Source organism: Salminus brasiliensis, chromosome 2 (assembly GCF_030463535.1).
Source record: "Salminus brasiliensis chromosome 2, fSalBra1.hap2, whole genome shotgun sequence".
Lineage (NCBI taxonomy): Eukaryota > Metazoa > Chordata > Actinopteri > Characiformes > Bryconidae > Salminus > Salminus brasiliensis.
Window position 1 is genome coordinate 29,039,159 of NC_132879.1, and position 14,202 is coordinate 29,053,360.

Below are 14,202 nucleotides of genomic sequence, written 5' to 3' on the forward strand. Positions count from 1 at the left end.
CCTCTCTGCGCGCACCCCAGCCCTCCCTCACGCCTCCTCTCATTGGCTCAGGTTAGGATGAAGCTGTGTCGCCACCTACTGGCGTAGAAGTGTGTGTGTGTGTGTGGGGGGGGGGGGGGGGGGGTGGCGGTGGATGGCAACCTTGCTTCTGTCAAAGCAAAAGTCAACTCTGCCAATCACATGCTGGAGTTAAAAGGAAGCAGTGCCAGAACTATGCCAAATGTATACCTCCTGACTAATATATAATAATATATATATTAGTCAGTTATATATTAATATAATATTATTATATTATATTATTATGCCATCTCTCATATTTAGGTTTGAAGTGAAGCTCTGAGGTAAAGCAAGTGTTTCGCCCCCACTGGTCCAGATTAAGGCAGGTTATAGCAACATCGCCATGACTGCACTCATGCTCTGTAGCTCCAGCAATGGCCAGGCATCCTCCCACTCGGCTTTACATAAAGCCAGGAGAACAGAAACCCACGCTGCACACGCTACACATCCCCAGGCTGCTTTTAGAACACACGCTAGAGCCAGCCATGGGTTCACACGCGGACTGGTCCACACACACACACACACACACTCCTCTAAGTTACCAATGAGCTAGTCCATTAGGTCAGCATCAGTACAGTGAAACTGCTCCTGTAACAGCGCTTTGACATAAACAGGCGTGTGAGCTAAAAGTTAGACCTATTTAGCCCCTTTAACACCCCAGGTGTATAGCAGCTTAAGACTTTTATGTAACTGCAGCATGTAAGCAATGCAATCTGAGTCAAGGGAGTGTGGTATAGAAGCCTGGGCCAGGGCTGGGTTTATGAAAGGGCCTCTAAGCACGGTGGTACAGCAGGCATCACACTGAACACTCATGCTCATCATACTCTACCAGTGAGGATGACTGTAACACTATGATGCTTCTGGTAAACCCACAGCCTTGTCAGGTCAGGCCAGGCCAGCCAAACAAGGCATGGAGCATAAAATACTAACATGAAATTATATATTAAAAAATAATCATTTCACCAGAACAAGAAACCATTCAGCGATCCAAGGCCCACCTTTTCAATCTCTTCCAAAAAGTTCAAAGTCTTTTATCAACCCATCTTCCAGAACTCTGCACCATCTCCAGGTCCATTACTCACAGCAAATCCATCAGGCCAACTTGTTCAGTTAGCTAGAGAATCCAGCAAAGGCTGTGGGATCAACTAATAGCGAAGAACATGCTGATTCATCTATGCGGCAGCGTTTCAGTGTATCTTGGATGTGTGTGTGTGTGTGTGTGTGTGTGTGTCAGAGAGAGAGAGAGAGAGGTAAGTGCTGTCCTGGTGTGAACGTGTTGCGTGGTGTGAGAGCGCTGTGTGCTGTGGGCCTACGGTGGAGAGGTGCAGTGGACAACAGGAGTGCACTTCTTCTGCACCATGTGCGGCCGATATTCATGAGCTCATGGATATAATCCCCTCCTACACACCGCATGCTGTTAGATAACATATTGAGCTGCTCAGGTAGAAGAGGACAGAGAGCAAGAGCGTGCAAGAAAGAGTGGCTGAGGGAGACAGAAAGGTAAAAGAAAGGGGAGAAAGTACTTAGTGAATAAATAACGCAAATAAAACATGAAAACATGGTGGGAAATAATAATACTAATAATAATAAGAAAGAGAGAGAGAGAGAGTAAGAATCGTTTAATTCACTAGCTTTAATAAACTCTCCGAGCCGAGTCAATAAAAACCAATTACTTCCACCGCCAATGTGAACGCCACGGCTCAATACAGTGCCGAGCTGCAGGGGCATGTCTGCAATAAAAGCATCTCCTATTGAAAATATCCATGATTAATTCACGCTTTCATTTGGTTAAGTGAACGCACAGACGAAGCAGAGGGTGAGTAACACCTTGTCGGGTAATGTGATTGCAGCCGTTTCAGCCCAGGCTTGAGATTAAACCGAGGTGACACCTCGCAGCACAGCGCCCGTTTACTTTCAGCTCTCACCTATTCATTTCAGCCACGCGTGGCTAAGCTTTCGCCTGCTCATTTCAAACGAGCACGGCGCTGTCGGCAGCCTCCAGTGATCCGAGTCAGTGAAACTGACGTGGTGTGGAGAGACAAGACTGTGGTCTGACCCCAGCAGTGGGAGAAGCTCTGCACTTCACTGAAAAACAAGCCCGGTCCGCACAGCTCACAGCTAACCCTGTTCCACAAACAGGCCGTGAAACAGAGGAAACCTTAGAGGAAGAGCAGGGGCTAGCTAGAGTAGGATGGAAGCAGGGCAGAGGCCTTGTCAGCAGGGTCACAGTAGTGTGACAGTGGACAGTTAAACTGTTGAACTGCTAGTGGACGGTTTACCTCTTAAATATAGAAGTACAGCTCATCCAGGAAGGCACATCAATGCGAGCTGTGGCAAGAAGGTTTGCTTTGTCTGTCAGCACAGTGTCCAGAGCATGGCGCAGATCCCTGGAGACAGGCCAGTACACCAGGAGACGTGGAGGGGGCCATAGGAGGGCAACAACAACCCAGCAGCAGGACCACTACCTCCTTCTTTGTGAGCCCTGCAAAATGACCTCCAGCAGGCCACTAATCTCCATGTTTCTGCTCAAACTGTTAGAAACGGACTCTATGAGTGTGGTATGAGGGTCCGACGTCCACAAGTGGGTCTTGTGCTTACAGCCCAACAAGGGCGATGTGCAGGGCGATTGGCCTTTGCCAGAAAACACCAAGATTCGCAATTGGTGCCCTGTCCTATTCACAGATGACAGCAGGTTCACACTGAGCACATGTGACCAACATGACAGAGTCTGGAGACGCCGTGGAGAACGTTGTGCTGCCTGCAACATCCTCCAGCATTTGGCCTTTCTTAGGAGGGCCGCACAGCCCTCCATGTGCTAGCCAGAGGTACCCTGACTGCCCAGGATGAGATCCTCAGGCCCATTGTGAGACCATATGCTGGTGCAGTGGGCCCTGGGTTACTTCTGATGCATGACAATGCTAGGCCTCATGTGGCTGAAGTGTGTCAGCAGGTTCTGCATAATGAAGGCATTGATGCAATGGACTGGCCTGTGTCTGTGCTTTTTCGACTCTATTTTGTTCAATCAGCTAACAAGCTCTTAAAATAAATGATGCATAAAAGAATCCAGCTCCCCTTGCTCTGTTTGTGTCTTATATACAGTCCTTGTCTCCCTTATTGGGAAGCTCTGACTCCTATGCATATTTTTTATCATTCAGTATGCTTGTTTAGACCCGCTTATCTCCAAAATGAGGGTCTTTACTTTGGAGTCCAGGTGTTTTCAAGGTCCGCTTATGTACAGACCAAAAGTACCGTTTTTTAAAAAAAGGTGCCGACCCCTGCCAATTAAATATGCTGACATTCACAAAGAGGGAGTGCCGACACCTGCAGACCGAATATATGCTGACACTCACAAAAAGGGATAGCTGTTGGCTGCTGTTGACTTCACCCCACAAAATGAGGATAGCTGTTGCTTGCTATAAGAGGCGCACTTCTCTGGTGTTATAGGTACAGTTGGGACACCGTTTTGTGACATATAGTGAGCACATAAACCTTCCCCAGACCTGAATCCAATCGAGCACATCTGGGACATCATGTCTCGTTCCATCCACCAACGCCACGTAGCACCACAGCCTCATTTTGACCTGTCTTGAGGAATTTCTACTGAAGTTGGATCAGCCTGTAATTTGATTTTCCACTTTTATTAAGGATGATTCCATTTTTTTGTTTGTTTTTTTTTTTGTTCTTAACACATTCCACTATGTAAGAATAAAGATTTTCAACTGGAATATTTTATTCATTGAGATCTAGAATGTGTTATTCTAGTTTTCCCTTTATTTTTTTGAGTAGTGTACCCAAGTGAAATTTGATAGACTACACAGAGTACTGTGTTATATTTGCATTTTAAGAAGTTGGGCCATTAAATCTTCTTGTGGGCCACAGAATCTTTTGTGGTCGATTGTGGGAGGGGGTATGGGAACCCCTGGTATAGATTTAGTACAGCAGCCCAATGACATAAATAAATATTCCCCTTCCATGCTGCGCATCCTGATCTCTTTACTCTTAACCACTTTTACACCGCAGTTACGCTCAAAGCAAGTCTGTTGTACGTAAAACTGGACATTTCTCAAACACTGCTCCCCTTTTGTGATTTATATACATTCAAATGGGATCTTTGAGTAAATAAACGTATTGCGTATTCAGTTTCAGTCATTGGAAACTGGAATGAGGTTGGCCCAGGAGACAATAAAACACCACACACACACAAAACTGCTGTGTTAAAGGTTTTTATCAATTCTCTGATGTGTTTCAATAAATTAGTTATATTGGACATGGTTCCCCTCTCACTGTCATCCCGGGTTACTTTCCCTTGGGCGTTTACCTATATTCTAATGTCTGGCCTCTGGCTTGTTAATAAGTCATTTTAGTGAAATGTCCATTAGGTCACTGTATTTAATTTGACTAAATGTAGAGACTACATCATTGTGGCTTAACTGTATAGAGATGCAATCACTTCATTTTTTGAGGCAACAACTTAAGTGCTGGAGTACAATATCTACATTATTAAATATCAGTTTGAAAACCAGAGCAAATACCTGCTGATATGATATCGGTATCATTGTGTATTTCCATCAACTAAACAAACTTCATGTACCAAACATGTCTTGGCTAAATGACTCATTTCTGGTGATCCAGCAGCTTCCAGTTCATGGCAAGCCTGTGTCTTATTGGTTCTTGGATTGCTCCAGGCCATCCAAACGAATTCCCTCTCAGCTAAAGCTGTCTTCTTTCAGACCTGGGTAAAGTGGTTAGGCCTTCCAGGTCTTCGCAAAGGTATGTACATAAGTATTGGGACAGCTGCTCATTCATTTGTTTTTCCTGAAATCAAGGGTATTACAGTCCAATGCTTGAAGGGTGGGTTATACCATTCTATTCCACACTTTAGGCATTAGGCTTGGTGCCAACAGGTTCATGCCTATCTGCTCCAGAGAGTCCTTTTACATTACTTCTCTACAGGAACTAGACAAGCTATGTGTGTACATTTGCACATCTGTGTCAGCAATGGATGCAACTTAGTAAAGTAGCTGACTGCATTCATAGGAAGGTGTGTGTGTTCACAAACATTTGGACATATAGTGCACGTACACTTCTTTAAACAGAGAAGGTAAAGGGCCTTGCTCAAGGGCCCAACAGTGGCGGTATCAAACTCACAACCCTGTGATCAACCCACAGCAACAATACAATATGCTACAATATCTGCATTAGTTTGAAAACCAGAGCAAATACCTGCTGATATGATATCAGTATCATTGTGTATTCCCATTAACTGAACAAACTTCATGTACCAAACATGTCTTGGCTAAATGACAATTTTTTTTGCCAAGGGCAATGTTTATAGGTTTGTTTTCAGGGCTCTCTGTACTGCACCAATTCAAACCACTCTTATGTGACTTCGTAACTGAATTATGCTAAATGTCTATTTGAGGCCAATATAGAAACATCAGTCCAAATCTTTAAGCAGAAACAGAATGTGAGGTGATAATGACGTGAGTGCATTACATGTACCCTAGAATAGGATGCGCGGGTTGAAGGCACGTTCCATTTTTGGTGGCCTCTTCACATCTGGATCCTATTTCTGTCTGCTCTCCTCTGTATGGATGCCCCTCAGGCGCTACAAGGCTCCTGTAGAAGCAGATACCATTAGATGGCTATTTTATGCAATTATACTCACTACCATTGACTTTCTCACAGCTAGCCTGCAGCTGTTCTAAATCAAATGGACATTAGTTAAAGATCATTGGACATTAGATGGATTTTTACCACTGAATGTATTTAATAAGGCTTGGGACGTGATCCATCAGTACAATCCATGTACATCTAGAAAAAGACTTGCCAGCACACCTCATTCCTGCCCATTCCCTCTGGCGGACGACACAGACTCTTGATCACAGGTGAAATTGCTTCAAGGAACAGTTTCTTCCTCTCCGCTATCAGAGATATAAACCCTACCTGTCCTCCAGTGCTCTGCTGCTCATAGACCACAGTGAAACACTCACAGTTTATGGTTTACAGTCAACGATTTACAGACATTATGTTACATTACTTGAAACATGTAGTGTTTATATTTATAGTTATGGCATTTAGCTGACGCTCTTATCCAAAGCAACTTACAAGGTTACTGGTATTACAGAGGTGGGCCAATGTAGTGTTAGGAGTCTTGCCCAAGGACTCTTATTGGTGTAGTGCAGCACAGACACCCAGACCAGGAATTGAACTCTGGTCTCCCACATGTTGTTGTAACTCAGTGGCAGGTAGCGGTGTTATCTGTTGCGCCACACCAAACATATTGTCTTCTTGTTTCACACAAGTTGTTTATTAGGTTGTCTTGCATTTACACAGCTTCAAAATCATGAAGCTCCTCTGAGCTGTAAAAGGCACCTCTGTTGTTGCTACTCCAGGCTCAGCACGCTGCTAAATGCACTATGTGACTTTGGAGAAGCGAGTAGAGCAAGGTATTCTACCTTGTCATTGCAAAAATCAAATCAGGCTGCTTTCACTTCTGCAGTTCTCAGGCTGTCCAGAAATGCATGTGAAAAACCCTAAATTGTGTAAAAATGCCCTAATTTATAAGGTTTCTTGCAGAAGCAAGACATGCCAATTCATGCATAATGCTGCTTTAAACAATCTACAGTTGTGAAATGTGCTTTGCCTGGTAGCTCGTGACAGAATGAACATCGACAGCCGACATCGATAGCATTTCAGCAAATCAAATCAAATCAAATCAAATTTTATTTGTCACATACATAGTCATACACAGTATAACTTGCAGTGAAATGCTTTTATGACAGTCTGCCCACATCAAGCTATACAATAAAGATCTACATTTAAACTTAACTAAACCTTAACTTAATGAAGTAAAGTGCAAAAGTGCAAAAGAAAAATAAAATAAAAAAATAAAAATAGAATAAGCTACATTTAAGTAAAAAAAATAAAATATAAAAATATGAAAATATAGAAATATAGAAATATAAGCAAAAAAAATAAAAATACAAACATATATACACAGATGAAATAGTGCGTGTCTGTGTGTGTGTGTGTATATATATATATATATATATATATATATATATATATATGTATACATATGTACATATTTATCTGTATGTGAGTATATGTGTTAAAAAGAAATATTTTCGTTATTGTCCGTAGTGTGTTTTCCGCAAGCCATGGTTGTGTATTGTAGTGAGTGAGGGTCCAGTTTGTGTATGTAGATACTTTTAAGCACTTTGAGAAGTGAGTCTAGACTTCTTTGCCAAGCTACTTCTCTCAAAGCATCAACTCCCTGAGTCACAGCATTACAGAGACAAGAAAAGCCACAACACACTGATGGTCTAACTGCTGCCATCATTCTCCAAAAGAGAATAGGCCTTAATGAGAAATCACCACTTGAGATGTTTGAGATGGGTCAGCTTAACCTTGTTAGCCCTCTGTGAGTGTTTATGATGTGTGTGAACTAGATAACACAAGACAACCCTATATACCATTTGAGACATTTTTTTTTGTGTGTGACACAGATGGAATTTGGCTTTTGGGTATCAAACTCACAATCCTGGCTAACTACTGAGCCACCACTGCCCCATTTACATTGCTGTCTCTATGATGACTGGAGCAATAGAAATGCTCCAAATGCACCTTCTCCTGTACATTTGCCATTTTGGAGATACCAGTTTTATGCATGACTGCATGATTTACTACTGAGACTAAAGCTGGGAGGCAGGGGAAGCATGGATATATGACCATACTTGAGTGGGTTATTGGTTAGTGCTGGTTGTTTGCAAACAGTTGCATTAGTGGTTCTCAGTGCATCTCCAATGTGTACAGAACTGTTGACCTAAAAGCCAGACTCTCATGGAGTACACGTTTGCTTGAGAAAGCAGATCATGTGTATGCTGGCAAATTGACCAACACCAGATCCAAAGACCAAAGAACAGTACACGAGCCAAGGCCCATTATGTTCTAGGCAAGCCCTTTAATGTTTGCATCATAGCGTGCTTTGAGCTCCGGCCCTGCATACACAAAGCCTGTTCTGAGCTGATGAATTTAACGTTACTTTAGGGACACTGTTGTTTGATGTGATGGGCCAGGTGTGGCTGGATGTCCTTTGTTCTAACAATCCCACTCAGTCATCCCCAATCCAAGCTCATATCCCTGCAGAAAATCTACAAACCACTTGCGCCATTAGTGCAGAACCAGATTCAATCAATGGTCCATGTTTTCTGTCAGTTTACTTCATTTTTTGAGGATTGATTTTGAGGTTTATTTTTAGTGGACACTGCAACAAAAAGCATGGTACAGCTTTCACTGATACTAAAAAGGGCTGTGGCATTTTACATCCATGATTCTGAGTCTTGATCCTGGAGTACCACTGCCCCTTATGCCCCCCAGAAGGATGTAGCAGGGGGAATTTTATTATTAATGGCAAGCTACCAAGGTTTAGTTCTTTTCTTATGAATGACTTCCTCCACACTGCACGCATTATGAAGTTGTGAGGAAGAATGAGTGTATGACATACATCTCTAATAGAAACGTTTCAATCACCTAGATGATCCTGAGGTAGTCATTATTCCATCATTGTACCAGTCTACTTGACAGCATGATGCTGCCACCTCCATGCTTAACAGTAATAATGTTCTTGTTCATTATGGCCAAACAACTCAATCTTTGTCTCTATGGCCTTTCCTTTGTTCATGTGGTTAGTTATAAACTTTACTAGAACTTAAAGGTGTCATTTTGTAGCAGTGGCTTCTTTCTTGGAAAGCAGCCTCTCTGTCCATGGTGGTGTAAAATGTTCATGACTGTAGACAGTGACTCTGGTGATCCAGCAGCTTCCAGTTCATGGCAAGCCTGTGTCTTGGTGGTTCTTGGATTGCTCCAGGAATGGATGCAACTTAGTAAAGTAGCTCACAAACTCACAACCCTGTGATCAACCCACAACCTACAACCCACAACCCTGGCTAACCACTGAGCCACCACTGCTCCATTTACATTACTGTCTCTATGATGACTGGACCAATAGAAATGCTCCAAATCCACCTTCTCCTGTAAATTTGGTTGTTGAAATCTGCAGTTGTTTGGAACTGGCTCAAAGAGACATTCCTCTCTTGTGTAAACCTACAACCATCCGTCTCAGACCTGCTTTGAGCTCTCTGGACTTTCCCCATTGTCATGTGTCTTGGTCAATCCAACGAGTGCTGTTACTCAAACCCTTTTTATGTGCACACAGATAATCTAAGAGAGATATTCTATGTATATCTATGACCCCAGATGTACAATGCTGACCCTGTTTTGATTTCAGAGAAACATTACGGCCTGTGCACCTGTCTTTTCTGTTAAAGAGATATGTAGTACGCTCATTCTGCTCCAGAAAAAGAACAGTTTGATGAAATCTTTATAAGCCCAATACTACAAAGACATTTGTGTCCATGATGAGTATACGCAGAAGCAAAATCTTCCAAAAAAGTAACTTTTGGTCAAAGAACTTACACATAAAGTCAATTGAAGAAGAGACAAGAAAATTACTACTGGACAATTCTCAACTTTGGGTTTAGGTTATCTGGCTAACTAGCTCCTGGGTCACCAACAAGCAAAGGTGGTATGATGATTTGCAGCAACTGCCATGTTGTTTGGTACACTGGTATGCTGACTGAGCAGATAAACCAGCATAATAACCATATACCTGAAAACAAAAGGGTTTTCCTTCAGCAGGGTTTTACATACACTTGACAATAAACCTAACTTCAACACGAAAGACGGTGTGGGCAATGCTGGGTGAGAATATCCAACAACTGCACAGAACGGAAAGTTTCTGGACACCATCATCTTTGTGTCTTTATAATGCAGCCTGCTACAATAAAGCACAGCCCAACAGACAGTCTGTAATTAGAGAGGGGTAATGTAATTTTGAGCTTTTGATATGGAGCGGGTGGCAGTTTGTCTGGAATAGGAACCGTGAGCACAGAGAGCTCTTTGATAACTTGCCTGTTAAGAGATAGCAAGTCATTAAGTGCAGGTCAGGCTAGCAGACACCCTGTTCACTTCTTTCATCTTCGAACATCAGGCTCAGGTTTGGGTCATTGTTTCCTGTGTATGTTGGGCCTGTAATGTGGCGGTTAGTTTCTCTTGTCATGCTCTAAAAATCTGTGAGACCTCGCAGTAGGTCTGCTATCTAGTACAAATGTGTAAATTTATCTGAACTTTGCTCGGTCACATGAGAATGTGATTTCAGTACATGATTAAGTAATACTTCAGGCCTTCAGGCTGCAGTGCAAAGTGAGGCGATTTCATCCCTCCCTGGCCCTGATGTTTTATATACTTAGAAATCCAATCCAATAGCGCCTCCTGTCGGTAAATAAATCTCACAAGCTTGAGCTTTGTTGTAGCAGACTTGAGTAGCCTTTCACACTTAATCCACTTAGTCTCTTGTTGTTCAGTATAGACATTCTGTCATTTTTGTCTTTGTCTTTATCTCCTCAATTAGTTATTTTCCCTTAAATCTACACAGACTAGCAGACAAAAACTTAGATTCGCTTCAGATGTTCTCAATTAAGCATAATTCAGCATGAATTTAAACTTGAAAGACAACAAGAAGCTCATATGGACCCTTAATGTAGACATGCTGATATTTAAATCTCTGTAAAACAGAATATATATTTATTTTTACAACATGAGCTGCTTTGCACAATAGACTCTTTGGAAACTAGAATTCATATTTCTCAGTAATAATAAATGTTTTGAGGTATTTGTGTCATTTTCTTTGGTCTTGTATCAGTAGCCCAGCACTCTATATAATTCTCAACTCTGTCAGGCTCCTAACCACTGTTTAAAAAAATTGGAAACAATAGACTACATTTGATTTTTTATGCAAAAACCTTGTATCTCCAAAATGAAAAGAATCTTCTACATTTTTAATGGAAGTACTGTAATGTACATAATGTCAAAAGGTGCAAAACAGCAAAAATAGAGATAGAATATTTTGCATGTGTGTGGCAGCTACAATATGGTCATTATGCATAACTTGTTTTTTTTGGAATGTGTCCAATGTCCTGTGGTAGTGTACAGTATAGCTCTCGTCTGCATAGCAATACAGATTCCAGTTCTATTGGTGCAACAAAATGCAAAGTACCCTTTAAAATGTTTTACAGTCTAGTTTGTCTAGTGTATATGTCTAGATTATATGTCTAGCGTATTTCATCATCCATGCAGTAGAATATTGAGTTAAATCGCCTCAAATATTAAAGAAACATTACTGTACCGTAAACTGCTTGTTTATTAATACAAATAATAATGTATATAATAATGATACATTTTGCAGTATTTATGAGAGAGACTCTGCAGGTGGATGGACAGGTGCTTTATTCATAAAGATGAAGATGTGATAGGTCTGGTAGCCTACTGCTGGACAGAAACCTCAGTACTCTGTCTCCCTCTACTGACCACAATAAAGAGTCTGTCTCTTCATACACCACACAAGCAGCTGTCTCTGTCCTCCTGCAGGTAGCCCTGTACTTGTACAAGAAACTTGTTACAGCTGAATAAATGAATCTGAAGAATGAAGTATCAGGTATCAGCCACTGTCCTTATGTTCTGAGCACAACCTGTGCTCTGCTTATGTTGTGCCTTAATGACTGCAGTGCGATTTTGTGTTAAGTTAACTGTGCTCATGTCTCTTTTGAATAAATTCAAATTCAACTACAAGCACCAGCATCCATAAGCTCAGAGTAGCCTGCCATGTTTTTCCACATCGTCCCTACTTCATGCATTCTGCTACAGTAATCAGTTACACAGTAAGCTTCTCTTCATACTGATCTAAGCATGCGTGGGCAGTTAATCAGTGTCACAAATGAGAGATCAGAATGCTTCAAATATTGTTCAGTACTAGACTATATAGACTATATTAGCTGTAGAGAAGAACAACATGGGTCTACTGATACCGTTCTTATTAACTTAACTGGGTGAGGACAGGGAAATTGTAACTGAGTGAACGTACAGTATGGTTAAAGTGGGAGTGATGAAAAAAAGTATCTCTAATTAAACCTAGTCAATTATGTTGTTTCAACTGATAAATTAGGGTATACTTTATTTACTGGTGTGTGTCCCTACACAAAGTCAAATTACAGCAGTTGTGGGCAGTTTTGTCTCACGCTGATGTGAATTAGGTCGGATGTTATTATTATGAAAATAATTTACAAACATGTAGGAGAACTGAACTGATTAGTGCTAGAGGAAGAGAGAAATCACAAAAGCATTGTTTTAAAACTTCAACAAATGATTAAATTATTTTAAAAATAATCAAATTATTGATGTTCTTGGTGTTCTTAAAATTCATATGTCTTAAATATTTCCTTAATCTTACAATAACCTCAAACTTGTCTTTGACTGTAAGAGTTACAAGGGCAGCATCTAAAAGGATCGGTTTAAGTAGCTGAAATACTAGAATTAATGTAGAATTTAACAGGACTAAGTGAAGATGTTCTTTAGGTACGTTAAGTTAGTTGTCTACATAAGGAAAATAATGGCTTTCTGATGTCATGTCACAGTTATTCTGTTTTTCAGAAATGATTTTATTTCTTTGGTTTGTTTCTGTTTTTCCTCCATTCGCCCAGCCTGTATTGACCTAACTAAAAAATGGAAATAACTCAATTCAATTCAAATGAAAAGGTCATCTGTAAAATGCAGAATAAATGTATTTACAAATTGCTACATAAGAAACCAACAAAGCAATGTCTTCCAGGTTTTTCTCTTCTTCTTCTTTTTTTTTTTTTTTTTTTTGGAGAATTGCATTTACGGGCCTTATTCACCAACCGTTCTCCAGACGAAATGTCTTCTTAAAACCCACTTTTTTCACAGATTCTGACCAATGTTTTTATATTTGGGATTTGTCAGGTGATGAGGACAGCGAGATCCATCACTATAAGAGTATAGTGGTTAAAAACACATCAATTCATCTGACGTCAACTTTCTGTTTGGACTTTAATCAAGAACTGATTTGAGAACATTCTCAGGAGGATATTTGTAAATTAGGGCCCAATGTCATGTACATATTCATATATAAGGGTTTTTATTTTTTATTTTTTAGGAAGGCATTTGTAGCAAGTACTGTGAAGGTCTAAATGAAAACGTAAGGTAAAATACTCACCTCAATAAAACTGACAACTAATCTTTCAAAAATACTCGTAACAAAGTAAAATTACTTAAACCTCTCCTGACTATATAATATTACATCTTCCTAAATATCAGAATATCAGAACCCCTGACCTTTTGAGCTGCACGTGCTGCATCTGTCCACTGCAGCCCCTTTATACTGGTTCAGATGGGAGAAGCAGGTCTTCTACACTTTAAAGGGGTCGTGTCCTGCTAAAATGTCAAAAAGTCTGACTTTGTGGTTTATTTCTGTGCTATTTGAGCACTGATCATATTCTGGGTGCTTGTTTGTAAGACGTGACTCATCTCGACACAAATCATGTCCTCTAGTTTCCGGATTCGCTGGTTTAAAAAAAAAAAAAAAAAAGAAAGAAAGAAAGAAAACCTCTATGCTATATTTCCTTAACAAATCATAGGGCTAATCTCGCCTGAGCCACCGGTCACAGTTTACCGTGCAGAAGGAAGACGGACTCCCGTATGATTTGTTTAACAGGCGGTGAGAAAAGCAGGACTTTCGGCCGTAATCCTGAACTATTAGTGAGCAGAATTAAGCGGTGAGCGATAAGGCCGGGCTTAATGAGGCGTTCCTCGTGCTGCACAGCCTACCATTAAAGTGTGTGTGTGTGTGAAGTTAAAAAGCCCGTCAGAAAAGCCATTATTTCGGTCAGTCTCAAACATGTCATGGCGGCCCAGCAAAAACTGTTGGCTTGAGACATTTTCATTGGTTAACGGAGCAGCAGCAGCAGCAGCAGCAGCCTCCTCTCTCTCTCTCGCTCTCTTTCTCTCTCTCTGAGTCTCTCTCTCTCTCTCTCGCTCTTTCATAACATGCAGCCGTCCGTCCGTCCGCCTGCGTTCATATTCCGCAGTAGTATTGTTTCTCCTCTCTGTCCGTATGCGCTGCGTTAGCGATGCACGTGTGTCGGGGGGTGGTGGTGGTGGGGGGTGGGCGCATTTGTGCGAGGACCCCTTAATAATATGTGTAATGTTACTACAAAGTGAGGCACTCCG